Consider the following 27,180-nt stretch of genomic DNA (forward strand, 5'->3'; position numbering starts at 1 on the left):
AAGTTACCTGACTGGGTTTAAACCACGACACCACCACAGTCCTTAAGCTCCCCAAAGAGACAGAACACCCAGTTGGTTGGAGGAGTTGAAACATCAGGCCTGCAAGTTTTGCTTAGAGACTGTTGCAGGGGAGCAGCAGTGCCCTGCCAGAGCAGGGACACTTCACTGGCCATGTCCTACCCTTATGATGATAGAATCATTGAATGGTTTGGGTTGGAAAGGACCTTAAGATTGTCCAGTTCCAACCCCTGCCGTAGGCAGGGACACCACACACTAGACCCTGTCACCCAGAGCTCTTTAGATATTGTCTCTCTCCATCTATTATCTCCCTTGTCTTCTTTCTAACTCCATGAGTATGCTCCTTGCCAGGAGTCTTCTTCAGGGATTATGGCTGTGGTGGATCCGTGCTGGATACCAAACCTATCTGGAAGCACCCCTGAGCAGACAGCCTCAACCCCAACCCTCCGGAGCATCAGCAGCCACAGAGAATGGGATTTTGAGTTTAGTCATTACAGAAATGCCAGCCCACAGCTGACAGTGTGCTTCACTTCTGGTGAGAACGTGTCTGATGGTGAAACCCCCAGGGGTTTTCTTGATTGTACCAGTAACCACAGTCTGGGTCCCACTTTGCAATAATTACCCTGATGTCTGAGAGGTTGTTAGAAGGTCCCTGGAGGAAGGGGCCCAGTTGCGCTGCAGAATTTAGAGGTAAATGCTGGCAGACCTTCAGCACTTAGAGATTTTTTTTAAGTTAGGGCCTTTAATTGCTTTCTTGCATCTCTATTCTATTAGAAACTCTATGAGCCATCTAGGGAAGTGAGTCTAGCTAATATTAATCTCCTCAATCCTTCTTCCTATAACTAGTTGCTCCTGGCTTCATTTACACAGACATTTGAGCCCTAATGAGTGGGTAATAATTCTGACTCTATTTTAACATGTTCTCAGAGAACATGTAACTTAGGAGAAATCATCCGCTGACTTCTGCATTGGCTTTAACTGTCGTCTCTTAAGTGTAGCTTATGAGCTTTGTGTAACATTGCCGCGTCCCAAGGCTGCTGACGGCTCTGTGATATGTATTCATAAAGCAATTCCAAGTCCTTGAGTGAAACCTGCAAGAAAAGGGCACAGAATTATTTGTCTTTTCTTTCATTATCATGGCCCTCTTGTATCCGTTCTGACGTGCACTGGAGAGAAGTTTATGACTTGATGCCTTTATCGCGAAAGCTCTCTCTTTGTGTAAAGCAAGGCAGGGTGTCTTGCCCTGCTCAGATAGAGTCACTCATGTTGAGGCTCTCACCAGTTCATGGTTGGCTTATTCCCTGCTCGAGAGCTTGGTTATCTCTGATGCATGGTATAAAAGGTTTCATTGCCTTAAAAAGTAATAATAGTCCTGTTTGAGGCATGTGAAGCCTTTGTTCACAATTGCATCTTGTATCAGTGAGTCCCACAGAGGCAGGGAGATGTGTGATACATAACGTGTACCACCAGCATTTTTTAATCTATTGTTAGTTATCTTTCATCTTTAATATCTATTTCTTGGCATTTTAGTAAAAGACAGTAACTAGAAACAGACAGTTTATTCTTATTTTACCATGCATTATTTGCTGATAATTTGCTAAGGGGACATTTGTCATGTCGTCCCTCCTTTTCCAGCTGAAGAGCCTCCCTTAGACTGTTTTCCATGGTTTATATCACTTCTTGAGGCTTTCCCTAATAAATATATAGCATATGTACACTAGCACACCATTGGAAGAAACTGCTGCTGTTTTTCCTGACAGCTGCTGTTTTTCTGACAGCACTGGCATGTGTGTGGTGTGCATCTGCAGGATAGGTGTCTGAGGGGTGCTGCAGCTGGGAAACATGAGGAACATGAAGATGGGGTTTGGTAGCATCCAGATTCTGCACTTTTGTGACCTGAAGAGAAATTCTGGGCTGGAGGAGGAGGGAGACAACAGGCTGCCGGGACACTCAGCAGGTAGTGTTACTGACTGAGCGCTACAAGGAGACGGGCTTGGAGCAATGTGCGCAGCAGTACAAAGACTGTGGACTGTCAGCATCCAGCCAGGCTGGTCAGCCCCCCCCATTAATATCAGTGGTGCTGATGGCTGACAGCAAGAGCATGGGGGACCATCGTGCCATGGTTCTAACAGTCTGTGTCGGATGCCACAGCTCTGTGCTGTGTCAGACAGGTTGAAGTGGCGTGGCCCAAGTAAACCCCACACTTCTGGAGATGCAGGATGTGCTGCTGTGAGCTCCGTGCTCCTTGCTAGCACCGGGAGGGTGCGGGCTGCCTCCCTCCTGCGTCGTTCTCACCTCTTCCCCTGGAGCACTCGCCCAGAGCAGAGCTCTCCAAGAGCAGGAAGAGCAACAGAGGCTCCAGAGCTCCCATGGGAACAGAGGCTCCAGAGCTCCCATGGGAACAGAGGCTCCAGAGCTCCCAAGGGAACAGAGGCTCCAGAGCTCCCATGGGAACAGAGGCTCCAGGCCTCCTGCTCTGCCAGGCACTTCCTCAGCCCAGGCATAACACAACCTGCTGCCTTCACTCACCCTCCCTTTCCATCTCAGAGACTCGTCATCCCCTCTTGTCTCAGAGGAGCATATCCTTTTGTTAAAATGAAGTGATAGAGAGTCAGCATTACACAGAGGAATGAGTTATAAAATAATGGGGCTAATAAGCATGTAAAATAACCTGACTGTGCAAGAGTGCAGTCTATGGAACAGCAGCTGCAGCAGATATATTCAGGTTATCAGTGTGTGGCTATTTTGTGCTGAGAGAGCTTAGGTGTAATGAGAGTGCCTGCGTCACGGCACCTCTTGGCAATGAATAGTGACATTTTCCAATATCAACTTTTAGAAATGAAGAAACTCCTCTGTACGAATGCAGCTCTGACTGACAGCCTGGGGAGCTCCTCGCTCTGCCCTCACAGTAGCTGCAGCTTGTGTGGGCATGGCTGCTTTCCCTGTGCCTCCCAGACAACAGGTTTGTCCCTCACTGCTCCTTCAGGCTACACATGCCCCAGGGAGACTGTCAATGGACAGGGCTTGGAGCACCCTGCTCTAGTGGAAGGTGTCCCTGCCCATGGCAGGGGTTGGAGCTGGATGAGCTTTAAGGTCCCTTCCAACTCACCCATTTCTAACCCCTGCCACAGGCAGGGACATCTTCCACCAGAGCAGCTTGCTCCAAGCCAACCTGGCCTTGAGCACTGCCAGGGATGGGGCAGCCACAGCTTCTCTGGGCACCCTGTGCTAGCGCCTCTGCACCCTCCCAGGGAAGAGCTTCTGCCTGAGAGCTCATCTCAGTCTCCCCTGTTCTGGCAGGTTAAAGCCATTCCCCTTGGCCTGTCCCTACAGGCCCTTGTCTAAAGCCCCTCTCCAGCTTTATTCTCCTACGTTAGACTAATTTGTTCCAAATCAGCCCAAGGCATTCTTGCTCCTGACTCCAGCAGCTTGCAGAATAGAGCAATGTGTCAGTATTTTTAGAGTCGGGTGAGTTCTGTATCACCTGCATCTCTGGCATTTTTACTTGCTCTGTGTGATGTATTAAAACCACAGACCTTGTCACCAATAAGCTGAAGAACCATCAGTCACCTCTGAGTAGATTTTCTGGACACTTTTCTTCCTTTTACATTATTTATTTCTCTTGCTAGAAATGTCAGTGCATAAAGAATGCAGAATTAAATTGGATTGGTGCTGTTGGTGTTTGGTACATAGAGAATAACCCCGTTTGGTGTCTGTAAAATATATTGGAGTAACTGACCCCTCCAAACTGTGTTCATCCTTATCGAGTTAAACCCCTCATGCACCTCTGCGTATTAGGGCACTGTTTGCAGTAGTGATGAGGAGACTTTTTCTCTAGTAAATGTTGTGATCAGGCATTGCAGATGTTCCTGTAATCTCCTCACTGTTTACAACGATTTGTAAACCTTAAAAATGATCCAGATTTTATCTCACCTGAAAAATCCACTGAGGATTCTTCATTATTTTTGTGCTGAAAAATGATGCGAGTGGCAAAGTACCAAAAAACCCAACCCCAAACCAAAGAGCAACCCCCAAACCAGTCAGATGGGGCCTTTTGTGAAGATCACTTTGGATGGGCTGTTTCATCCAGTGATTTCATCCACCATTTGTATCAGAAAGTGCCCTGGAAAAGGTTCCGTTTCAGGCAAGTGTCCGGCTCTGGGTAGTTGTTTGTTGTGCTGCTTCTGAGGTCACAGAGCTCCAGTTTTTCTGTGTCACAGCATCCAATTCACATCAGCCTCCCCACACACCTATTGTAAAGGTTCTGCATGTCCTTCCCGTGGTCAGCTTGACTTTGCATTAACTACAAAGAGGACCGAGTACATTGCTTGGAATTCATGTCAGCAGCGGCCCCTTTTCCTGGCGCTCATCTTTGCGCTGCCCTTTTCCGTGCTACAGCAGGTCATGTTATTCCATGTCAGTGAATTTGCAGGAAGATGTGTCCTTTTCGTGGTGGTCACAGGCTGCTGCTGAGCTGTCGCGCGCTGAGAATGTGCTCCGTGGTAAATTGTGAGATTGCATAATCATGGCTTACACAACGCGCACAAGCAGAGCAGGGAATTACTCGTAGGCTGCACTGGGGAAGTCTGCGCTCTTCCGCTTTCACCACCAGCATTCCCCGCCAAGGGAATCCCTGCTACTTAACTTAATGCACAGAGATGGGGTTTTCGCTTTTCTGGAGAAGCTGGGAAGGAAGGTGGAGGGGTTTGCTCAGGGCATTTCTGCTGTTGCCGCTCTCTAATGGCTCAGGCAGGTGGTGACTTTCCCTGAATCCACAGTGTCTCCCGTCCTTGCTCGCCTGCATGCAAGGGAGTGGTTTTCCACAACAATTGGCAATTCCAGCTCTTGTTTTAAACAGCGTGTGAATGAAGCAGACTGCTCCCAGCCCTGTCTGCAGATGGGCAGTGCTTTGAATCCTGCTTCAACAACCACTGGTGCTAATTCTGGAGTTGGGGGAATACAGCAGGGCCTCACATGCAGCAAATCAGAGTCATTTCTCCGTTGTGATTTCCTCCTCTTCGCTGTGTCTGTACCTTTCTTCCCCTTTGCTGCCCTTGCACCTCCAGTAAGGGAGCTTGTAACAGCAATGTAGTAAGTGCTTGAATGGCTGGAAGCCCTTTCATAGGAAAGAAGATGTGATTGTTAGTTATTTATTTTATTTTTGGGTAACACGACTGCAATACAAACGGGGCTTTGGTGCCTCAGGGCCCTGCATTCCTGGAGTAATTCCTTATGACATGTGTCAGGCTCTGTTTTATTCAGGTGGGTGGTACGATATTAAACAATAAAGCAAGCCTCCGTTTCCCTGCAACTGTATTCAGACACACAGTCCCTGGCACGGAGATGCTTATTAGTACGTCATATCCACGCTGGCTGTACCCAGCCTCAGACATTTGGCAAACACTGCGTGGGCTTTAGGAGAAATCATCTTAAATCAGTCACATAACCTACCTCCAGAGTGTCCTTTCTGCCCTAGCCTTTGTCCAGCAAAGATAAGGCTGCAAGAGACATTCCTTAAGTAATGCTCTAGATGAAGTGTGCACGTCTGAATGGAATATTGATTTTCTAATTGCTGGGCTGCTGTTAAATGAGTTGTTAGTGGGGAGCAGGGGGGGGGAAGCAACTCAAATGTGTTGTAAGCTAGCTTGGGTTGGTCTCTGCTAAACACACCAAGGCTGTTAATGGGAGAAATGCAGCAAATGGAATAAGGAGGGATTTGGTTTGGTATGATAGTGATATAGAGAGGGCAGTATCTTATGCAATACTCCCGGGAGGTGGGCTCTGAATCATCCTTGGAATCATAGAATCCCAGACTGGTTTGGGTTGAAGGGACCTTAAAGCTCATCCAGTCCCAGCCCCCTGTCACGGGCAGAGACACCTTCCACTAGAGCAGCTTGCTCCAAGCCCCATCCACCCTCGCAGGGAAGAGCTTCTGCCTAAGAGCTCATCTCAATCTCCCCTCTGGCAGGTTAATGCCATTCCCCTTGTCCTGTCCCTACAGGCCCCTGTCAAATATCCCTCTCCAGATTTCTTCTGGGACCCCTTTAGGTGCTAAAAGACTGTTCTAAGTTCTCCCCAGAGCCTTCTCTTCTCCAACTTGATCTCATTTGTTTATGTCCTTGTAGCAGTCCCTAGAAGCAACCTACCTGGGAGAGAAGCAGACCTCCCTTTTGAAGAGCCTTTAGTTGGGCACTTTGGGAAGTAAAATGCAGTCTGTGTGTGCTGAAGTCTTTATCGCAAGGAATCTTCCTGAGACAATAGAAGTGACTATCAGCTATGCCACATCCAGCAGATAAATACTTCTTACTATAGTTTCAGAAAGCACAGCATATGTTTCTGTGTTCAAACACATCCTCTCAGCAGAAAAACAGCTTCTTTATTTTTCTGAAGATTAAAATGCCAAATCAACTAATTACTTTTCTTTGAAAGCCTCCACCACATAAAACGCATACTCTCTTGGTGAACTAAATTGATTTATATTCATCCATTAATTCTTTATAGCCCATAATTTCCAGAACCACAGAGCTCTCTGGAAAATGTGCCCTATTAAGGGACAAACAGCTTTCTGCATGAGATAGAAATATGTTGGCATGGAAAAGAGCCGTGGGTGCAGCCGAGGCTGGGGTGGCACCAGGGGCTGTGCTGGGACACGGGCAGGGGCTCAAGGAGAGCATCCTGAGCTGCTGGATAGAATTCCTGTAAGCTGAAAGGGGAATTGTCCTTCCTGAGGTAACAGAGGGCAAAGTACACGTCCAGGAAGCAGGGGCTGTGGTGTTGTACATGTGATGGTAAATGGGTACAGCTCTGAATTTCTTCCCAAGCCATTGGATGCTCTTCAGTGCTGCTGCAGTTCAAGTCTGTGCATGTAATTTAATTGGGTGCCACGACCTTTCCTTTTGGGTGGCTCTGCCGTTGGCTCAAGAATACTTGAAATGTCTCCTAATGGCTCCATTGGTCTCATTTGCATTATCCATGGAAGATATTTTTTTTGTTATTATTAGGGGAGTTTAGAAAACTAATGAAATTAGAGGAGGGCTCTTCCAGTATGTGCATCACTGACTGGAACTGAGAGCTTGATAATGAAATTGGAATTCATCTACCTCTGTTTCGGGGTAGTAATAGGATGATGATGGAATAAGCCAAGGCATTAGGTACAAAACTGCCGGGTTTTGGCAAATGAAGGAGATGTTATAAAAGATTGTGTCTGACAGGAGGACAGCTTGGACTGCATGTCCAGAGATGAAGTGGAATTGGAGGCTGAGAGGGTGCGGGAGGCTGAAACCTGGCTGGGCTCAGAAACACGACTTCCAGTAATAAACACCAGCAATAAATGTGCCCATTTGAATGAGGTTTCTCTCCTGCCTTGGATTTTAGGTGGATCTCAGGCTTTCCCCACAGGGCTGCCTGTTTGGTGTGTGTTTTTATGGAAATCTTCTGTTTGTTCCCCAAACTGAGAGTCTGTCAGACACTGAATAAATGCAGGCAGAGCTGGCAGGGAGGTGTTGCAGCACAGGAAACAGAAACACAGTCTTAAACAAATTAAAAGGATGGTAATTAACCAAATGAATTTCATCCTGGAGATAATCAGAGGAAAACATTTAGGAGGAAAATAATCCCAATTCTCAGAAAACAGTCATTAAAACACACTCATTTTTGGGAATAGTTAACAAGCTACATCGGAGGCAGCAAAGTAGGATCGAACCATGATGGATGCTCTTTGGGATGCCGTCTGACGAGACCCTGGTGTGTGATCTAAACATAGCCCCTCGGTGGGATCAGATTGGGAGTTTGGGAACATCTCTGTCTGCATCAACCCTCGAGCAGCTGCTGGGAGTGCAGAGCAGAGCCTGGTCTGTTATGTAGGTCGGCTGCAGGGTAACAGAGGATGGATTTCATAACCATGTATTTAAAAGGTGTCAACAGTGGGGAGGTGGAAGAATTTAGGGTGGGTAATTGACAGATAGACGTGGGACAAGGTGGGAAGATGCAGGCATCCAGGCATCGGGAAATCAGCCGCATGCAGCATATGTCAGGCTGGAGCAGGCTGCCTGGAGGAGGAGTGAAAGCTCTCCAGTTACTGACACGGTCCCTGGGGATGTGCTGGAGGAGTCAACCATCCAACAGGTCTCTTCTGCTTTCCATTAGCACCTGAGGATCCCAACCAGGGTCTGAGAGGAGGGAGATTTATGGGGGAAAGGAGGGTCTGGGGGGAAGAGGGGGAGAATGGGTTGGGGTGCATGGTTTGAACGTCATAGCCCGGGTGCAGTGTTTTGTTCTCCAGCAGATGTTGGCTGGGGAAGGTCTTTGTTGTTTCCTTTTGATTCTCTTGTATAAGCCTCAGATGTTGCCTTTGGTGGGCAAAACTAGAGATGGGTCATGGCTACAAAACAGGGACTTGTCCCAGCTGAAAGCTACAGAGTTGGAGGAAGTTTGAGGCTTTCTCACAGCTGGATTTCTTGAAAAGGAAGCAGTTCCATAGGGCACAGGGCTTAGGGGAAAACGTGTTTGTTTCACAGGGGAAAAGCAGTTCTTCTCAGGATTTAGTCCAGTTCTCATTGATGGGTTCATGAGGAGGAGAGTGTTTGGGTATTAGTTTTATTTTCTTAGCAGAAAATAAAGCCTGCAGAGAGGACAGATCATGCTGGAATCTCTGTTGGAAACAGACCTTTCTGGGCTTGTCCAGTCTTTACCTGCCCAGTCAATGGTGAGAGGATGGAGAAGCAAGCTCCATGTCCGGCATGGAGACCCCAAAGGGTGTCTCTGAAGGGAAGGCAGTGTCTGCTGTACCCTGACTCGCTCAGTCCCATGCAAATAAACTAGATTAAACAAGCTGCTCTTAGAATTAATGAACCTGAGATCCTTAAATTGCATGTTAGGGGGTTTCTGTTGGATTAAGCCTTCTGCACACCACAATGCTCTTATCTAGAACTTATCTGTGTGCAACAAAATGAATAAAAACTGAGTTAGAAAGCAAATGTCAATGGGAATCACATACATTAGCATGCAGATTTACAATCTCGAATAATCACTGTCTTTTCAAAGGCTTATGTATTTTTTTACCCTCACCCCAACTTCAAATGTTTCCTTTTAAATTTCCATTCCTTGTCTTGCACTTGCACCATCTATATGTATGGCTGCGCCGAAGTTTACCTGTTCAGAGGCTTTACTGTAGCCTGTGCTCTTGCCTGACAACAGAGAATTACTGATTTCTTTCTTTTTTCAGAAGCAAATGTCTGTTTATTTCACGCTACCTTTGCTTGTAGCCTTGGCAAGAGCAGGGCTGGGCGGTGCATGTACAGTGGGGTGAGCTGCTGGCCTCCGGAGCTCAGGCAGCAGCTTTGCATTGATAACACCAGCTCCGGGCTGTTGTACAAGTTACTGGTTTTAAAACCTGGTGTGTGCTGGGGACTCCTCGTGGCCCGGACCTGTTAAAATGGGACATTTTGTCCCACAAGTCATCTCCTACAGTACTCACCATTCAAAGCAGGGGTTTGCCGGATTCATGAATCCTCTTCAGAGAAACCGGTTCACTTGTGGAGCATCTGGGTGGTGATTCCAAACAGGGGGTTAGGCAGAGGGAGTGCCTGTGGGGATTGACCATGATACTGAACTTTGGAGATAGTAAGGGAGTCAGCTTGGAAAAGTGGGCTACCGCTGAGTAACAAGCCTCTGCTTCCCATTCTTGATCCTTTCCTCCAAGCTATCAGTCAGAAGGCTGTAGAATACCAATCTGCTTAAAACATGTCAAGCTTAAAAGTAATGCTCTTGAAATAAATAAATAGCTCATTTTGCCTCTGAATGTGCAGCACATTGCTCCTCACAACCTCTTGTTACAGACATCCTCTCTCAGTCTGACATGCTTTTCCTTTTCCCTGCTAATTATGCTCCGTTTCAAGTAGGTGCTCTGCACTAACAAGTGACTATCATTTAGGAAGGCAGAGTCGGGAGGGATACGGAGCTTCAGGGAACCCTTTGTGACCTTGGAATGTAGCAGACATTTTTCTTCTTATTTTCTTTCAAGTTTGACTCCTTCAAAAGCAGACCTTCAGCCCCGCTCAGATTGAGCCGTGCCTGCGCTGCAGCCATTGCACATCACTTAAAATACCTTTTAAATCCCTGTTAGCAAATTCACATTTCCCAATTTATCAAGTTGTCTCTTTTACAAGTCCTACACTTGTGGTCTTGTGAAGGTCTTCCAGGATTTCCAGGGGCTTCTCACCGAGCCAGAATGTGTTGTTTTACTCTCAAATCTCAGCACAACAGGGCTTTATTCTGGGATTGAGCTGTCTACAAAGGTAAAAACGTCACAGGCTATGAAGGAGCCCCTCAGGTGACCAGTGTGCTTCTGCCAAAGTCCTTTTGAGCAGGGCCTGGTTATTTATCTGTTACTTATTTATTTCTGTATTTGGGATTGGGCCAGGAACTGAAGTCTCTTCTCTCTGAGGAATCATGGCTTTTAAATGTTGAAGGTTGACCCTCGTCATGCTGAGCTGCACTGAGTGTACTTTGAATTCTGCTTCAAGGTCTGAACTTTTTAAATGGCCCCTTCTCCATTTAATGTTAGAGGAGGAAAAGTCTGAAGCCTCTGAGTGGATTCACAGTCACACTTTAATTAATCATATTTTTACAGCATGCTGCCAGCAACTGTGAGGAGGCAGGAGATGCCTCTAATCCAAAATCACAACAACAAACGACTGCACTCAAAATATCCCCAGCCAGTAAACACAATAATACCCTCCCCGCAGCCCAGCCTCACACATCTGATGGGAAGCAGATTCCTTCCACCCAGTCCCAATCAAACAAGGTCCATTTGCTGCCAGGATCAAGTGCCAGCAGCGGCGCGCCCCAGGGGCCTCACGGGAGCCCAAGTGGAAGTGTAGGTGGTGAAAAGGAAAACTGTTTGGCAAGCACATGGATTTCAGTTTCAGCATCCCCCAAAGGATCACTGTGAAGAGCGAAGGGTGGGGCAGGGAGTGGGAACAGGAACAGGATCTTGGAAGGATCCGACACGTTTTGAAATCCCATCTCAGGCTGCGGTAAACTAAAGCAATTCATTGAGTGTTCCATGTGTGGGGGTGAGAATGACCCGTGTGTTGCTTTGGAACTGAGTGTGTCTCAAGAATAATGCTTTCTATAAAGAGGAAAATGGCCACAATGAAGTTCCAGCAGAGTGAGGCTCTTTGAGAGAGCACAAGAGGGAGAGAAATGGTTGGAGTCATGTTTGGGATGATGGATTTGAGCCTTCCATAGTTTAAGAAGTGTTCAGGAAATGGAAAGCAACTCGCTTTCCCTCCCTGGGCTCTGGCTGGCTTGGCACACCTGGGAAAAAGATTAACTTGGGAAAGGATGATGAAGATATTTTTCTCCCATCGACAGGGTGTGTTTCACTGGCCTCTATTTTGGGGTTGGATTCCTTTTCCAGTTGATATTCGAGCAGCTGTTTTGAGAATAGTTTGTTCCTTGTCTTTAAAAAAAAAAAGGGGATTCCTCTTGCTGTGTATTTTCCTTCTCTTCTTCTTTCTGATAATTGTGAGGCAGGGTGGGTATGAGGCAGCCGAGAAAGAGCAGAGGTTAGGAGAGAAATCTGTGGAAGTGACTGAACACCAGGTATTGATTTACTCCTTAAGATGTTGGTGGAGTTACTGGGGCGCAGGGATGGGCTAAACTGACCCAAGAACAGTGGGTGGTGTCAAAGCTTATCCTCCAAGCCCTGTACTCCTAGAAGCATGGAATCCCGGACTGTTTTGTGTTGGAAGGGACCTTAAAGCTCATGCAGCTCCTAACCCCTGCCATGGGCAAGGACACCTTCTGCTAGAGCAGTTTCTTCAGGACCAGTCTGTTTCCTGTACCACCAGTTGGTGACACCACCCTCCTGTCTCACTGCTGCCAACAGCGAGAGAGGAGGAACTTTGGGGATGGACAATGCTGTGTACTGGAAAAAAAGAGAGCAAGAGAAGGGAGGATTGACTCCTGGATCTCAGCAGGACTGACTGCAGAGAGGGAGGAGAGAACTGTTCATACATTGACTGTGCAAAGAGGGACGTTGCCATTGTCAGGGCTCATAACTCTCTGTGACTAAGCGTGAGTTCTCTCTCTCCAGGGCTTTCACCAGTGCTAAAACCCAATTAAGCCATGTTGAAAGAAACCTCCCAAGAAGCTGACAGCAAAAATACACTGACCTTCTCTGGCAGACGCTGGCGCTGGCATTGAAACCCGGCGCTCTTGTTCCTGTGCTGCTGGTGCCTGCGGGCAGTGGGGCCTGGGCTGTGCTGCCGGCACTGCTTGTGCCTGCAGCATCCTCTGATCTTCCTACCTGTCCCTGTGACATTGCAAAGCTGCTGTTCCCCAGGGCTCGTCCCGTTACACATTCCCTTTCCTGCCTGTCCCTGCTACTGACCTCAGTGTGCTCTGAAAAATCTGAGATGTGGTTTTGCTCCCTCTTCCTGAGTGGTTTGATTTATTATTTATTAATGACATCCAGAGGACACAGTAGTGATGGTTCTGTTATGGTGACTGCAGGAAAACTCTGCGCTTATACGGAGTCACTGGGAAGATAATGCAGTCGTTAGGCAGACTCTAGGCTTAACTCTGTGTAGTTTTGGTCTCCCTTGTTTACATGAACTATTGGCAGGGATTAAATTTGGACATGAAAAACCAGGCATTCCTGAGCTCCCCTGGGGAAATCACAGTAGATATTGGTCACAGACACCCCTCTACCTTTCTCTGAGCCTGCAATGTGAGGATAGTAACGACTGTTTGGCTTCTGTGGTGACCTGGGCTCCAGCTGGGGCCTCCAGCTTAGCTCTCACAACCACTGTCCAGCACCCACCACATCTGATCCCAGTGCCTGTGGGATCCCACCCTCACACCACAGAGCTGCTCCCAACCCTCTCCTTGTGCATCCTGCGTGTTTAGTGAGCCAGTGAAGGTGATGGGCAGGCACCACAGACGCACAGGTCTGCTCAGAGAAAGCTATACTGGTATTTTCCCTTTGTACCCATCACAGTCTGTTACCACTGCTGCTGCTTTTGCACATCAGTGCAGGAACTCAGGAGTCCCTGATCCCTCCCAGCTGCTGAGCTCATCCCAGTAAACAGCCTGTGGTATTCCCAAGGTAATGGACAATTCGCCTCCATGACAGCAAACCAGCTGATGGCACCATTCAGCCAGGAAACTCAGGCTACATCCGTGCCTTCTGAGGTCTGTTCCTCCACCCTTGAGTCAACGTGGAGCGTTGTCATCCGCTTCAGGAGTGTCAGGTTTGAAGTATTAACACCCCAGTGCCCCAGGAGAACTGTCACAGGTTGGATGCAGCTAGGAGCCTTTGAAACTTTGATTTTGAGGAGGTATCTGAGAGATCAATCATAGTCACAATAGACACTGATCCTACTTCTGTGCATAGAACCTCCTCGCAGCACACCAGGACAATCTTACTGTGCCTACAGTAAGAAACACAACAGGGAAATCATTTCCTGTAGTGCTTCTGATCACTGGTTTCTTTGGGGCCTCTCATTGGTTTCTTTGGGGCCTTTAGTGTCATTCTAGCTGAGCCAGTGGTTGAAACCACAACCAGCCAACCCAATACACTGTGTACTGCACTCGTGGCCAGGGCAGGTTGGCTGCTGCCTGTCTGCCCATCTGATGACATGAAGATGAGAGGGGCTGTGGACCAGCACCCTCTGAGAGCACAGCACAGTGTGCTCCAGCTCACTGCCTGCTGCCTGCTTAACAAATTGCACTAATTGTCCAGTTCAACACACGTGGGAATTGGGATACTCCAGGCACAGGGGAAAACTGCAGCCACCATCTGTGTGTCTGTGTGCCTCCTGCTTCAAGAAGCTGCCAGTGGAGACTGCTTTGAATAATTCAGGCTCTGAGCTGCAATGTGTAAGATAAGGGACAATAAGAAGTGCCTGTAGCTCTCTGCAGTGGCAGTGACTCTTGCTACCAAAGTTCAATATCCAGCCATTGCCTTTAGGAGCAAGTTGGACAGTCAGAGCCCTCCCTGCCTGCGCTGGCTACGTGCTGAGCTCCTGTCATGCTGTGGCTGTGAACAATCCTGCACCCAAATGCTCGTGCTGGAAGTTCAGTGCTGCCTGTGCATCCATCCAGGTTCAGGGTTTCCCCCATCGCTTCCCTTCGATGGTCTGTGTCATTCCACAGGTGAGATCCTGCTGGTAAGAGCCGTAGGAATGCTGAAGTCCATGGGAGCTCAGCTCACTTGTGGATCCTCTCTGGGAATTGCTTAAACCAGTGTCACTTTACAAACTTGCTGACAGTGCTGCGGGACCGAGCAGTGTGATGGAAGTGTGGACAGAGAGGAGGAGGAGCTGATGACTCTTCATCAAAGTCAAGACTGAGGGAGAGCAGCGCAGAACTCACCCTGACACTTCCTTTCCTTCATCTGAATCCGTGGATACCCGTCACAATATTTCTCTGAGCAGCATTTCACTTCATTAGTTTGTATTGTTAACTGTGAAAGTCCTGTCAGGTTTTATCTATTGTTTCCTGCCAAGTGCTTTAAACAATCAGAACTCAATTATACAGCTATTTCCTTCAGCAGACAGACGGCAGGACTGATAGTCCTTCAGCCGCACGAGATTAAAATAGATAAATTGCAAGATAAACAGCAGGTTGAGGAGCTCCTCCATGGGCATTAGCACAGGATCGTGCTCCATTGGTTCCATAGCCCTCCCCAGAGCTTCTCTTGCTCAAGGTCTTGCTGCTTCTCACTGCCCCATCTCCTTCCTCCACCCTGCCCGGAACACTGAACACGAAGCCATTTATCCGGTGTTGTGTACTTGTTGTGCTTTGAAGAACTAAGTCCTGTAGGATGCCACCGTGTCCTTGGGTGAAGCGAGGAGGCAGAAGCAGTCTCCGAGGCTGCTGAGCCATTCCCATCAGGATCAGAACTGTTCTGTGGAGAGACCAAGCTTCGTTCCCACCTCCACCACAGGGGTATGAGGAAGCCATTAGCCTCGATTCACCACAGTGCTTCTCTTCGGGAAGACATTAGCTTGTACCTAAGTGTTCTCTTGAACAGAGGAGACCTCATTGCAGGAAACTTTAAAGGCACATTTGCAGCTTGAATGAGACTTGCTGACAGAAATACAGGGAATTGCAGACTGATGGGTGCAGAGTTTTCTCCTGATTTTTAAAACATGAGGTCATCATCGTTCACAAACTTGGCTCCTTCAAGTCAGCATGAAGATGCTTATGTAGGTACATCAGTAAGTGGCCTACTTTTCTGGGATGCTGAATCCATTAAAATCAATGGAAATTCTGCATCTCTGAATAAAATGTCACTTATTTTGCTTGCTAATTTTGGGTACCCAAATGCAGGCACTTTGATCTAAAAGTAAAAGGTATTTTAAAACACTGCTGAATTTTTGCCGTGCTCTTGGAACACCGAACTCCATGGCGTGTGGTTAAGGCCTGGCCTTCAGGACAATTCACATGGAAGCTGGACTGAGCCCTGCTTGAGGAACTCACCTGGAATCATCTTAGCATAGAAGAAGGAAAGACATGGTCTGTGGAGCACAAAGTACATGTGAAACCATCCACTCTGCGTTCACAGCCCAGGCTGAGGGCAAAGTGAAATCATCAACTAAAAACACAAGTCAGAGCACGCTGTAAAACTCTCCCCAGGGGATCAGTAATTCCTGTAAAGGCATTTTGAAGTCGTCACATTGGTCAGGCCAGATACAATCTCTGTGTATTGTCCCTCACAAAGAGGTTGCCAGGTCATGGCTTGTTTTCTTGCTCCATCTGAACAGTGCTGGTAAATGTCAATGCTGCCTCAGTAAAATGAAGTGAGAGATTTGTCACGTGCTTTAATCGTTAGTTTTATAGCACTAAGTATAAAAGATGAGAAGGCAAATGTCCTTTTGTCCTGGGAGGTCAGTGATTTTCATTGCCTGTTGCTGCTGAGCGGGGGAGCTGTGTGGCCTCTCCTTTGTTCTGCAGAACACTGAGTCTGAAAGTCCTCACCGGGGACTTCTCTTCTAATGCACATCCTCTCTCCTGAAGCGAGGGCTCTTCTGTCAGCATTTGTGTCTCACACTTGATCCACCAGTTTGTGCTGCTGCTTTGACCATGTCACAGATCCCCCTCCTGAAGTCTCTCAAGCTTCCCAGCTTGTCTGGTATCACGTTCGAGTTGCCTTTCCCCTTCCAGCCTCAGCAGATTTTCCACAGTGTGTATCCTGACCTCCAAGGAGCATTCACTCTTCTGCCTTAACGTTTTCCTGACTGGGTTTTATGTCATCTTTGTGCCTATGGCAACACCTCTATTTAGAAGCTGTAGGCTGTCCCTTCCACTCACCCTCTATTTCCTGAGCATTGGTCATCCCCCTGCTCCAGGTCCTCCCAGAATAACCCCCCCTCCCCTCTACTCCTCCAGACCCCATCTCCTTTCACTCCTGGGTCTGTCCTAGGGAATTTTGTTCCTTCCCACATCACCTGATTCCAGGTTGGACTCAGATCCAGCATTCTCCTCTCTTCCTGCTTGCAAATCACCCGCTGTGAAGAGCAGAGGCCATTAACACTGCGTCGCAGTCGCTTGTCTGCTCCTGCACAGAACAGCTTCTATCCATTCATGTCAGCAGTAGAAGTTCTCAGCAAATCCTTCATTTATGAAGTACTTGCAGATTAAGGAAGACCCTGGAACAGCTTAAACTCACACACACACACAGAGCACCCAAAGGCCAGAGGGACCATGCACAAAAAGTCTTCATTTGAATACAATTATGTTCCAAGAGAACCAAGGAACCCTCGTTTGGTTTTTAACTGGGTCAACACTACATCTGCAGCGCTCAGCGTGTTACATGCGCCAGGATCACCCACTCTGTTTATCTTTAGGCAATATGCTCCTGCAAACTGCCAATTAATTGCATATTTGGTGCCTGCTCTCTCCCAGCATCCTGGATAAACACGGCAAAGCCAATCAGAGGGAGCTGCTCTTGGCTGCCAGGGGAAGGAGATCTGTCATTGTCTCAGCCTTGTTATCTGCAACCGAGGCAGACTTTGAGCAGCATTCTGCTTGTAAACACCCTCTTTAGACACCTTCTGATTTCCATAGATGGCACATCGGGCACTGTCTGCAGCGCTACCTGAAGATGCTTCAATAATTGCTCTCCAAAATTCTAGCTGCAGTTTGAGCTTGTTAAAAGGCAAGAGCCATCAACGCTGGTATGAGGTGGCAAAGTCCTTAAAATGGAAAGATAAAGCTGAGTCCCAGCAAATGTAAGAAAGGGAAGGGGAGGACGGGATAGACTGGATGTTAGGAAGAATTCCTTCCCCAGAGGATGCTCAGGCATTGGAACAGGCTGCTCAGGGCAGGGCTGCAGTCACTGTCCCTGCAAGGGTTCACAAACCATGGAGATGAGGCCCTCAGTGCCATGGGTTAGTGGTGGCCTTGGCAGGGCTGGGAACGGTTGGACTGAATGAGCTTAAAGGGCTTTTCCAACCTGGTTGATTCTATGGTTCTAGGATACAGACTCAGGCCATAGTTAGCTCTGCTCCGAGGATCCTTCCCATGGATTTTATCTGGATTGCTGTTTGCGAGGGGGGGAGCAGGTCTGGTTGTGACCTGGCTTTTTCAGAAAGGTCCAATCTGTTGATGTGAGCACAGGGGCACCGTCTCCTCCATCTTCTCCTTCTTAGGTTGGAAGCATTTCCTACTCTGTGCGAGAGTCGTATGTTATTTAGATCTATATTCAGACAAAACAATAAACCATAGGGAACAGTCTCCACTGCATGCAGGGTTTTGTGACTGGCCTTATTCTTCTTTTCTGCCTCTCAGTTCTGCTATTGAAATCCCTAAAGAATGCTCTGGAGAGATGATCCGTCATTGGGTTTGGATGTGCACTGGCTGCAGCCAGCAGGTCTTCTCTCTTTCTTTTTTCTGTTATACTCTAAGAGTGAGTGACTTCAGAAGAGGCTCAGCTGAATCAGTGGCCACAGAGAGCCGGGACAAAATCTTCTCCCAGGGCAATCCTCAAGAGGATTTTAAACTGCAATCTCGACATTGAGTTATTGTAAATTAACTGTTGCTTCCAGGCAAGGAATGATGAATGGTCTGAAAGGAAGAGAATGGTCTGAAATGAAGAGATAAGCATGCATATGGATACATGCTCCCAGGCTCTCGTGGACCTTCTGTGTTACTAGCAGCTGGGAGTCATTCCTAAGACAGGGAATATTCAATGCTAGGTCAATTCTTATTTTAGTATCCCCATGTATATAGAGAATAAATGAGTGGAATTAGTTTGAACCAGTGTAATAGAGAAGAAAAGCAAGCTCCTTGTGTTCTCGTAACAACAGAGGCACACAGATTTGGGGGTTGGTTTGTTTGCTGAGCTGTTCTTTTGTACCAGTCTCATCTTAGACTGTCCGTGGTTTTATTGTCATTTAATATCTACCTACTATTAATGCCCTAAGGCCGTAAGTTAAGATGTGCCTGTCTGCCAGCCGAGGATTGGGGTGAGCATGGGAGGGATCTCAGGAAATGGGAGGCTTGCAGATAGCCTGGGACAGCGGCTCTGTAGTCAGATCCTGCTCCTGTAAATGGAGGAGAACAGAGAACACAGCCAGTGGGCTGCACTGGAAGTGGCATTTGGCCTAAGACTCCAAACCTGAGCTCCATCAGAGGCACTGCAAAGCCATTTTCATTCTTAGCCCTCGGTCTGGGGTACAGCATGATTGCTGGTGCAAGAACATGCCCTGGATCACAGCAGATGCTCTCGGCTCCCTCTGAAATTAACTCAGGGAATGGTACAAACAGCTGAGAAGGATAGTGTGACTGTCCCCACTGCTTGTGGTCATCACCAGAGCAGCGAATCTAAACATGTGCTGTCAGAAATGAGCACAAACCACTGCTCAAGGAGGATGTTTTGGGAAAGGGGGGGAGGCGCCGGGAGCTGTGGGAACTTCAACACAATATTCCAGTTTGGGGTTTTTTTCCTTTGATTTCTGTGACGTGCCAGTATTTTCCCACTGACAGGGTGAAGGAAAATCTGTTGGACTGAGCCTGCTTACCAGGCCTTTGTGGAGTATTGTGGTACTGAAACACAGTGAGATGAGATGTGTGTGTTGCTGTCAGACTGGAGTTTATTATCATGCTGCGTATGGCTAATAATGAAAGTTTAGATTTCAAGAGGATTTGAGGAGAATGGCCTTTAATTCCTGTATGGCTGCATTGTGGACACATCCCTGCATGCCTGGGCTTCTTTACAATTCCAAATGTGAATTGTAAATGCCCATAGAAGGAGGCTGCGAGCTAAGCTGGCAGCATTTATAGTTTCAGCTTTAAAGATTAACTGCCTTCAGGAAGTAATAAAGATCAGGGCTGCTCGATCCCGATGCAGCTGCCTAGGAAAGCACATTGACATTGCTATGCCAGGCTTGGGGACCAGTGCAGGGAGGGGTGGGAAACCTGCACTGCTCTGATGCCACCAGCATCCATCCACCCAGCAGCTCCCAGTGTTCAGCAGCCAAGAGCCCCAGGTAGGGATGGTGAATACACAACGTTTTGGAAGCGTTGGGAGCCTGATACTGAATAAATGAAGAGGAAATGTTCACATTGATCTGAGGTGCAGGGGAGCCGGTGCTCCTGTGCAACCCCTCTCCCTTCTTACCTGTGTGTTCGCACTGGTTATGTACGAGGGAGAAGAATGCTAGGTGAAGCTTAATTAGGAATGAGGTGCTTTGTCATGGAAGCTGGGAGTGCGGTGCGGTTTGTTCAGCCTGGATCCCAGCCAGTACCTGTGGGAGCTCCCAGGCAGCAGGGAAGGGGCTGGGAGCAGATGCCTCTCCTCCAGAGCAGAGCCTCAAGGAAGGGTTTGAATTACAAAGGAAGGGAAGGGGCTGAGCCTCCCAGCCCCCCGCCTCCTCACAAAGGGCAATAGTCAGTTTACTTTAATAACCCCGCTATCAGCTGCAGAGGAAGTCTGGCGGTCCCGGAGTCTGGAGCAGATCAAGAGCCCGCTCAGGCAGCAGGCAGCGGGACAGGCAGGCAGGCAGGAGATGGGCTCGCGCTGCTCGCGGAGGAGCTGACTTCCCCGGGCACCTCAGAACTGGGGTTCTCTCCTGGTCTGATTTCTCTGTCCCGTGGAAGCTTGGGGTAAGTGTCTGCTAGTTTTCCACTTACCTTTCTTTTCAGTGGTTCGCTAGGATATGCCAGATTACAATGGACAAAGCATTCCCTGCACCTTCGTGAGCTTGCTCTGGAAGTTGAACCTTTTAAATCCTTTTAATTCATATGCTGCTGTTTAAAAAGGGCCAGATGTGGAGAAAACAGACCTTCCAGTGCCTTGCTTCAGCTGGTGGGACTGCTGGGCTCCAGCATCGCAGTGTGTTGGTGTTCAACTGCTGGGTTGCTCTGAGCAGGGATCTCCCGAGGTCTGTCAGTCGGTTCAGCGGTGCAGATGTGTGCGCTGTTCCTGTGAAATCAGCCTGGGGGGGTTGAGCTGGAGCCAACCTCTGTGTTTCATCACCCACCGAGCAAAGGAGTGCTCGGTGCCTTCTCTAGGCACTGGCGGGGAGGGAAGGAAAAAGATGCTGGAATCAAGTGGCGAGTGGTTTGTTGGGAAGGGGTTTACTCTGAGCGCTGGTACTCCGCAAAAAGGGATTCGGTAATCTGGGAGCACAGGGCACAGGTCAGCAATTCCCTCACATCCCGGGGAGCGGAGCGTGTGGCGCTGCCTATGGAATGAGTACAGTTCTGGAAGCGGCTGTAAAAGCTGTGTACGGTTGTGAGAACAGCACTGGCCAGGCTGGGGCGGGTGTGTTTGCAAGCAGGGAGCGTGTAGGCGGCTGTGTACGTGGTAAGAGCGCAGCAGAGCCAACTTTAAAGGGAGCTGTACTGAAACTCGTGTAATGCAGGGATCCGAATGTCCTTTCCCGGCGTCCGTGCTGCGAACCTGAAAAGACGAGCCCTGAAACGATTGTTAAAGCTGCCTTTGTTAGTCATCCTTCGTGCAATTTGTTTGTTTTCACGTTTCGAGTCAAAGGACATGGACTGGTTTCACTCCCAACTCCACTCCTCTATTGTTAGCCTCTCCCTGCTTCCCGTGCAATTGTCCAGCTCTGCTCTTTCCAGCGCCCAGCGGAAAAGGATATTGTTGAAAAGAAGGCAAGTATTTCAAGTTAAAGCCTGGCAAGCACTTGCGTCCTCATTAGGCTGCAGGCACACTTCCTCCCTCCCATCTTTTCCCCCAAAGGTAGCAGGTTGACCAGTATTGCTCCCAATATCTTAAACAGCAGCAAAATGACTTTGAGCCATTCACTAGTCAATAAATACAGCAAACAATAATCACTGTAGGAAAAGGAAGCATGTTTATAATCAATGTACAACTAGGGGAGCACCCAGATACAATGAAAACAGTGAAGTGTGCTAACAAGAGAAGCCTCATTCAGACTTGTGAGCTGGAGACAGTGAGGAATTGCCCCAGCAGCAGCATTGAGCATCTGCCCCAGGCTCAGGGATTGTGGCTTGTAGGAAGGGGATAAGGAAAGGAGAGTACAGGGAGGGAGAGAAGGTCAAGGCTGCATCTGTGTTTGTTCTCTTTAAATCATGCTTGATGTAGCAAATGGTAATTCATAGTCATGTTAATGTTCAGAGGTAAACTGAGTGACTCTCCTTGCTCCCTTCTGATTCCCAGCCATCACGGAATGGTTTGGGTTGGAAGGGACCTCAGAGCTCATCCAGTTCCAACTGCCAGGGGTAGGGACACCTCTGACTAGAGCAGGTTGCTCCAGCAGACCCCATTGCCTTGTGGCTCTGCAGCACAGTGCCAGGGCTCCTGCCACCATCCTTCCCACTACACAGCAACGAGCAGGAGGTGTCCCCAGGCATGACAGCAGCCACGGGGAGCAGAGGGCTGCCGTGGGGCTTGTAAATACAATGTAAGCTCCTGTGGCCTCGTTAGTGCCAATATTAGAAGAGGGGGATGCGAGCAGAGCTGTGCTGTAGACAAAGGGGAGCCCCAGCTCAGCAGGAGACGTTGCCCAGCACAGGGTGCTCCACTCACACCCAGCCTGAGCCACAGCCCTGGGCCACTCTGGGTTTCTATCTCAGCAATGTGCCAGGCTTTTGTGGCCCCAGGGTGCATGGCTGGGAAGCTGGGAAGGCAGTGAGTGGGATGAGAGAGCACTCAGTGATTCTGTGAGCTTCCTTCTGCTGACAGTGACAGCAATAACACCTTTTCTTATTTAAAAGGCTCCCTCAGCTCTGCTGGGTATTGTACAGAAACACCCCCCTCCGTGGATTCTCTTTGACTTTCACCATTTCAGAGACATGCAATTTGATGACAGATTTAATAATACAAGATACAGTTGTCATTTGTGTTGAGAAGAGCTATTCGAGGAACTTGGAGCTCTATCACCTGCGATAGCAAAACGTAAAGGCACTGATTTGTTCACTCCTGATTTTAGGTGCTGAAGACACAGTTTTAAGACTCTTTGGGCACTGATGTCTGATAGAGATGCGTTGAATGCTGGGCCCAAGCTGCCAGTTGCTCCAGTCAGTGACTATGCATATAGCTTATATATTAGCATTAGCATGTATAGGCTTATTATATGTTATTATTATAACATGTTAGCATATACAGCCTTGTTCCAAGATTGTCTCCCTTCACCAGCACTGGTTCTTTCTTCCCTGCTGCAATGGGCAGGTCTGGCACACTCCATTTCCCAGGAAAGAGCAGGATGCAGACTGGGCTGCAGCCAGTAGATTTACAGCAAAGACAATGAAAACAAGAATTAGAGTGATAAAATGATTAAAATAAGGCTTTAACAAAGCCTCCAAGCAGTTTGTCATATCCTGCGAGGTGCTTGACTGGTGTGCTGGACCGGAACCTTCTTGAAGGGGTTGCACAACATGATGCTCCCATGGGAGAGAGCAGAAAGCTCCAGCACAGAGATTCACAGAACAGACTCACGGAATCATGGAATCATTTTGGTTGGAAAGGACCTTTAAGACCATGGACTCCAACCGTTAACCCAGCACTGCCAAGGCCACCACTAAACCAGTCCCCCTGTTAGTGTTATTTGCTCTTGGATTGCCCTTTCCCTCCCTGCAACTCATAGGATTGCTGCATGTTTTAGGGACCTCTCCTGCTGGAGCCTGGGACAGGCGGTCAGCACCAAGGGACAGGTGATACAGAGACAACATATACAGGAGTGAGGAGAGCAGTCAGTGCCTGATGAGCCTGTGGGGCTTGGAGTGATGGGCATGAGAAGAGCTGAGAAAATGAAGATGCACAGACCATGCCAAGAGAGAAATATCCGAAATGTAGGACCAGAGCTCTCCAGTCAAAGCACAGCGCAGATATTAACTCTACTGACAGCGGTCCTTGGTGCTTTGCGCAGTGACACAGACTTGGCCTCCGAGCTCCCGAGGGTGTTGCCACTGAACACTGCAGTTCCTTTCGGGATCCAGGTGACGGGGCTGGATGAAGAGTGCTCCAAGTGATGCTCGTGGCAGCCCTTCCATGGCGCCGCAGCTTGCAGCCAATCGTGGGCAGAGAACTGTTGCACGGAGTGAGGTGACACCTCCTCTGCGTGTGTCTGTGTGTCCGTGCCTCCTTGCCCACAGAGGTGCTCAGATCCAGAGCCAGTGTCCATGATAAATGGGGGTTATCTGCAGTCAGGCTGCTTGTGCTTCCCTGACCGTGGCCAGGCAGTTGTCCAGGACACCTGCAGCACAAGGCAGCCTTCTCCTGCCTGGCCCCTGGGCCAGGACAGCATCAGTAACAATGAGAATTGATGAGCTCTGTCATGTCGAGCAAGCAAAGCGCCGTGCAACAGATTAATCACTGGTTGTGGTGCTGACGGGAGCTTTCTGCTTCTCTCCTGGCATCAGTGCAAGGTTGTTAGTTAAAAACGAGTTTGATAAAAGAGACCCTTGACTCCCAGCACTTCTGTCTCCTCTATTACCTGCTCACCAAACACGAGGCACTGTGAGCTCCAGAGGCGCTTTTTACTGCTCAAGTTGCTCCAGCAGAATGTAGCAGCACTAACAGCTCTCCATACTTGTCCATTGCTTCCTAAGCAGTAACCTCGGGGTCACATAATGATCTGCCTTGCCTTAGGCAGAAGCTCTTCCCTGTGAGGGTGCTGAGGCGCTGGCACAGGGTGCCCAGAGAAGCTGTGGCTGCCCCATCCCTGGCAGTGTTCAAGGCCAAGTTGGACACAGGGCTTGGAGAAAGCTGCTCTAGTGGAAGGGGTCCCTGCCTGTGGCAGGGGTTGGAGCTGGAGGAGCTTTAAGGCCCCTGCAACCCAAACCACTCTGCGATTCTGTGGTCCTATGATCTCTGTTAGCTGTGTTCAATGAGAGGTCTCAAAGCTCGGCTGTGGGGCCGGGGCCGCGTGTTTCCCTTTCCTACCAGGGAGGCTTTGCTCATTGTTCTCTAATTTCAGCAGGCAGGAAAAAAGCCACCTTTGAGTTCTGCTGCCTGCCCCAGCCCCACAGCTGGTGCAAGCGATTGTCCCAGAGCTCATAGCCAGACCCGCTCTCCCCGTTTCCCCACGGGTAGCTCCGAGACGTTATTGTTTTGCAGTGATTTTATTTAACCCTGACTGAGACCAGACCATTGTTTCCTGTTGACTCACGTCACCTGCTGGTGGCCTCTTCCTGTCCCCACATAAGTGCAGCACAGGGTGGGAGATGGGGATGTCTGGACCTGAGGTTTAATGAGCACTCACACTACAGCAACCTCAGGAGGACACCGGCAGAGGAGAAAGCAGTGGAGCCATGAGGCTGCAGCCATGTGCTCTGCAGGCAGCTGGGGGCACAGGTGAAGAGGATGGGGAGATCCATAGGGATGCTGTCAGGTGGTCGGGATGTTTGCCCCTCATTATGGCAGACTGGTATCAGCTGCTCCCATCCAGCCTCATTTGCTTGTGGATGGTGCATCCAGAGACCCTCTGGCTACACGCATTGTGTCAGCAGAGGCCGAGTGCTGTGCTGCATTGAGCGCTTGACAGGTCCATGGAGCGAGCTGCCAGCAGGTCTGCTTCAGCTGCAGGTTCAGTTTGGTTCATCGGGCTTGGCTCTCACTTTTTCTCCCTGCTGATTTCTCTTTTAAGAGCTCTCTTACATCAGAGCTGGGCACTGTTGCCCATCTTCGGTGTTGGAGGTGACTTGTGGAATGGAGCCCCCTCTACTCCTGTTAACACTGATGGCAATAACCCAGCGCTGGAGAGGGAGCAGCGCATTCTGCATCACAGATGTAACATCCACATGCAATTTCATCACCTTGGTTTCAAGAAAAATAAACTGTGGCCGGACTTAAACCGTGGCGGCGAGGAGGAGTACGAGAGGGCCTTGTATGAGCATTGAGAATATTTGTAGCTAAGCAACCAACATCAGCAGGAAGAATAAATCAAAAGTTTCAGGGCTCTGCCTGCCTGCCTTCAAGGGTCAGGAACTATATTTTCCCTTTGTTAACAAGATTGCCTTCCTCTGAAACATCAGCTATTAGCTACTGCTGGAGGCAGGATACCGTATTAGATAGACGAGAAGCTTGTTGTGGGATACTGGGCTAGAAACATAAATGAAAGGATGCAGAAGAGAAGCCTCTTGCCAAAAGCCATGGAGTGAGTCAGGTCTTCCAGCAGCTTACAGCAAAGTGTTCTTGGAAAAGTAATGTCTAACACATAGATTAGAAAATACTGTATATGTTTGTGTTAAACCTGTGTAAGTCCTCCTAAGGGCTCCTCAAGCTGCTATAGGCTACATCCCCATTTCAGAGATGGCAAAAGTCGAGTGGCTGGATGACTGTCGTGGGTCATGTTTGAAATGGTGAGTCTCTGTGGCTTTGTTCATTGCATGTGTTTGCACAGTTCTGTTGCTTGGAGCACTGATCTCCCTCTCTATGATTGCAACACAGATCCAAGCCCCATTAGCTAATTGAGCTTCATTTGCTACAAAGCTATTGTGCAGGGTTCTTCACTAGGTTGCACCAGAAAACCCAGAAGCAAGACGCTTTACTTTAAAATAGATTTTATTTATAGAGGGGAAATTTCCCAGAAATGCCAGTGGGAATGGCAGCAAATCAAATCCCAGCAGTAGGTTCTCAATAGAACTTCTCCTTTTAAATACCCATTTATAACCTCAGGGTATTTTCCATCTCTGCTTCTTGCTCCTGCTTAGTCAAGAGCTGGTTGGAAATGAGGCTCCAATCTCTACCCTGCCCTGCAGCCTCACTGCTCACCTGAGGGACGGGCTCCTGCATCCCTCTGTGCTGCAGAAGATCCCTTTGGAGTACTTTTGAACTGTTGGAGCCCCAAGCCCCTACTAAATCCACAGCTGTAACACACCATAAATCTAGGCCTTAAATAGATTTATTCCCTGATCAGGAACCCCAGAGACCTCTTAGCCTTCGTAGACACTAAAGTTGGTGTTAATTATAAAGCTGAGTGTATTAAGGCCAAATCTCTTGGTATTTGTATGGAACAGTATTGCTAAGCCAGATTTATTATTTTAATGAGAGGAATAAACTGTAATACAGTAAAACTCTTGTGGTCTTGAACTTCCAAGACCCATCCCAGCACCATTCACATGGCTGGGCAGCACTGACCGTGTATTTTAGCACTTTATGGCATTTTCTCACTGTATCAGTGAGCATTTCAGTGGAGTTTAAAAAACTGCCTCAATTTTCATGTATTCATACTCTTCATACATTGCTCTGTATTCAGAGCATCCTTTGAAAGACGGTGACAAGCATATAACTTTTAGGAGGCAAAGGCTGGTTTTTCTCTTCTATTTACTGATACAGCGCTAAGCCTGGCTGATGGTGACTGGAGTTACTCAGCTGTGAAAAGCACTCAGGGATGTGAAAGCAGAGGGTGTTTCTGGCCATTAGCACCAGTGTTAGCACAAGAGTCCACTTAGTCCCAGCCCACAGCTGGGCTCTGAGTGGTGGCTTGGGCTGGCAGGTAGAGATTAAAATGCCTGTTGGGTATATTTAGCAATAACACTATGCCAGCATGACAGTAAGTGATTTTGGGGCTACTGTTAATGTTAACATTCATCCAGGATGGATTTTATTTCTCGTATCGGAGAAACTCACTTTTGGAAGTAATGGAAGCATGGTTTGGAAATGGCATCGTTCAAGGCCAGGCTGGATGTGGTTCTGAGCAACCTGATTTAAGATATTCCTGC

At 48.4% G+C, this 27,180-nt stretch overlaps 1 protein-coding gene across 8 annotated transcripts in view; it reads left to right on the forward strand.

The window, feature by feature from the left end:
• The window catches only part of DAB2IP (DAB2 interacting protein), a 209,010-nt gene that overhangs the window by 117,083 nt on the left and 64,747 nt on the right, over window positions 1-27,180 (forward strand). Inside the window, exon 1 of one of the 8 annotated variants that reach the window (XM_061476499.1) lies at window positions 19,850-20,136. The exons of the other annotated variants lie outside the window; for them this stretch is intronic. The gene's annotated coding sequence lies outside the window, so the exon portion shown is untranslated. Of the gene's footprint in view, window positions 1-19,849; window positions 20,137-27,180 lie in introns of those variants that run through there. 8 annotated transcript variants of the gene reach the window in all.

The sequence above is a fragment of the Pezoporus flaviventris genome, unplaced genomic scaffold, assembly GCF_033815535.1.
Source record: "Pezoporus flaviventris isolate CSIRO_AGI_PZ_B2104156 unplaced genomic scaffold, CSIRO_AGI_Pfla_v1 ptg000097l, whole genome shotgun sequence".
Lineage (NCBI taxonomy): Eukaryota > Metazoa > Chordata > Aves > Psittaciformes > Psittacidae > Pezoporus > Pezoporus flaviventris.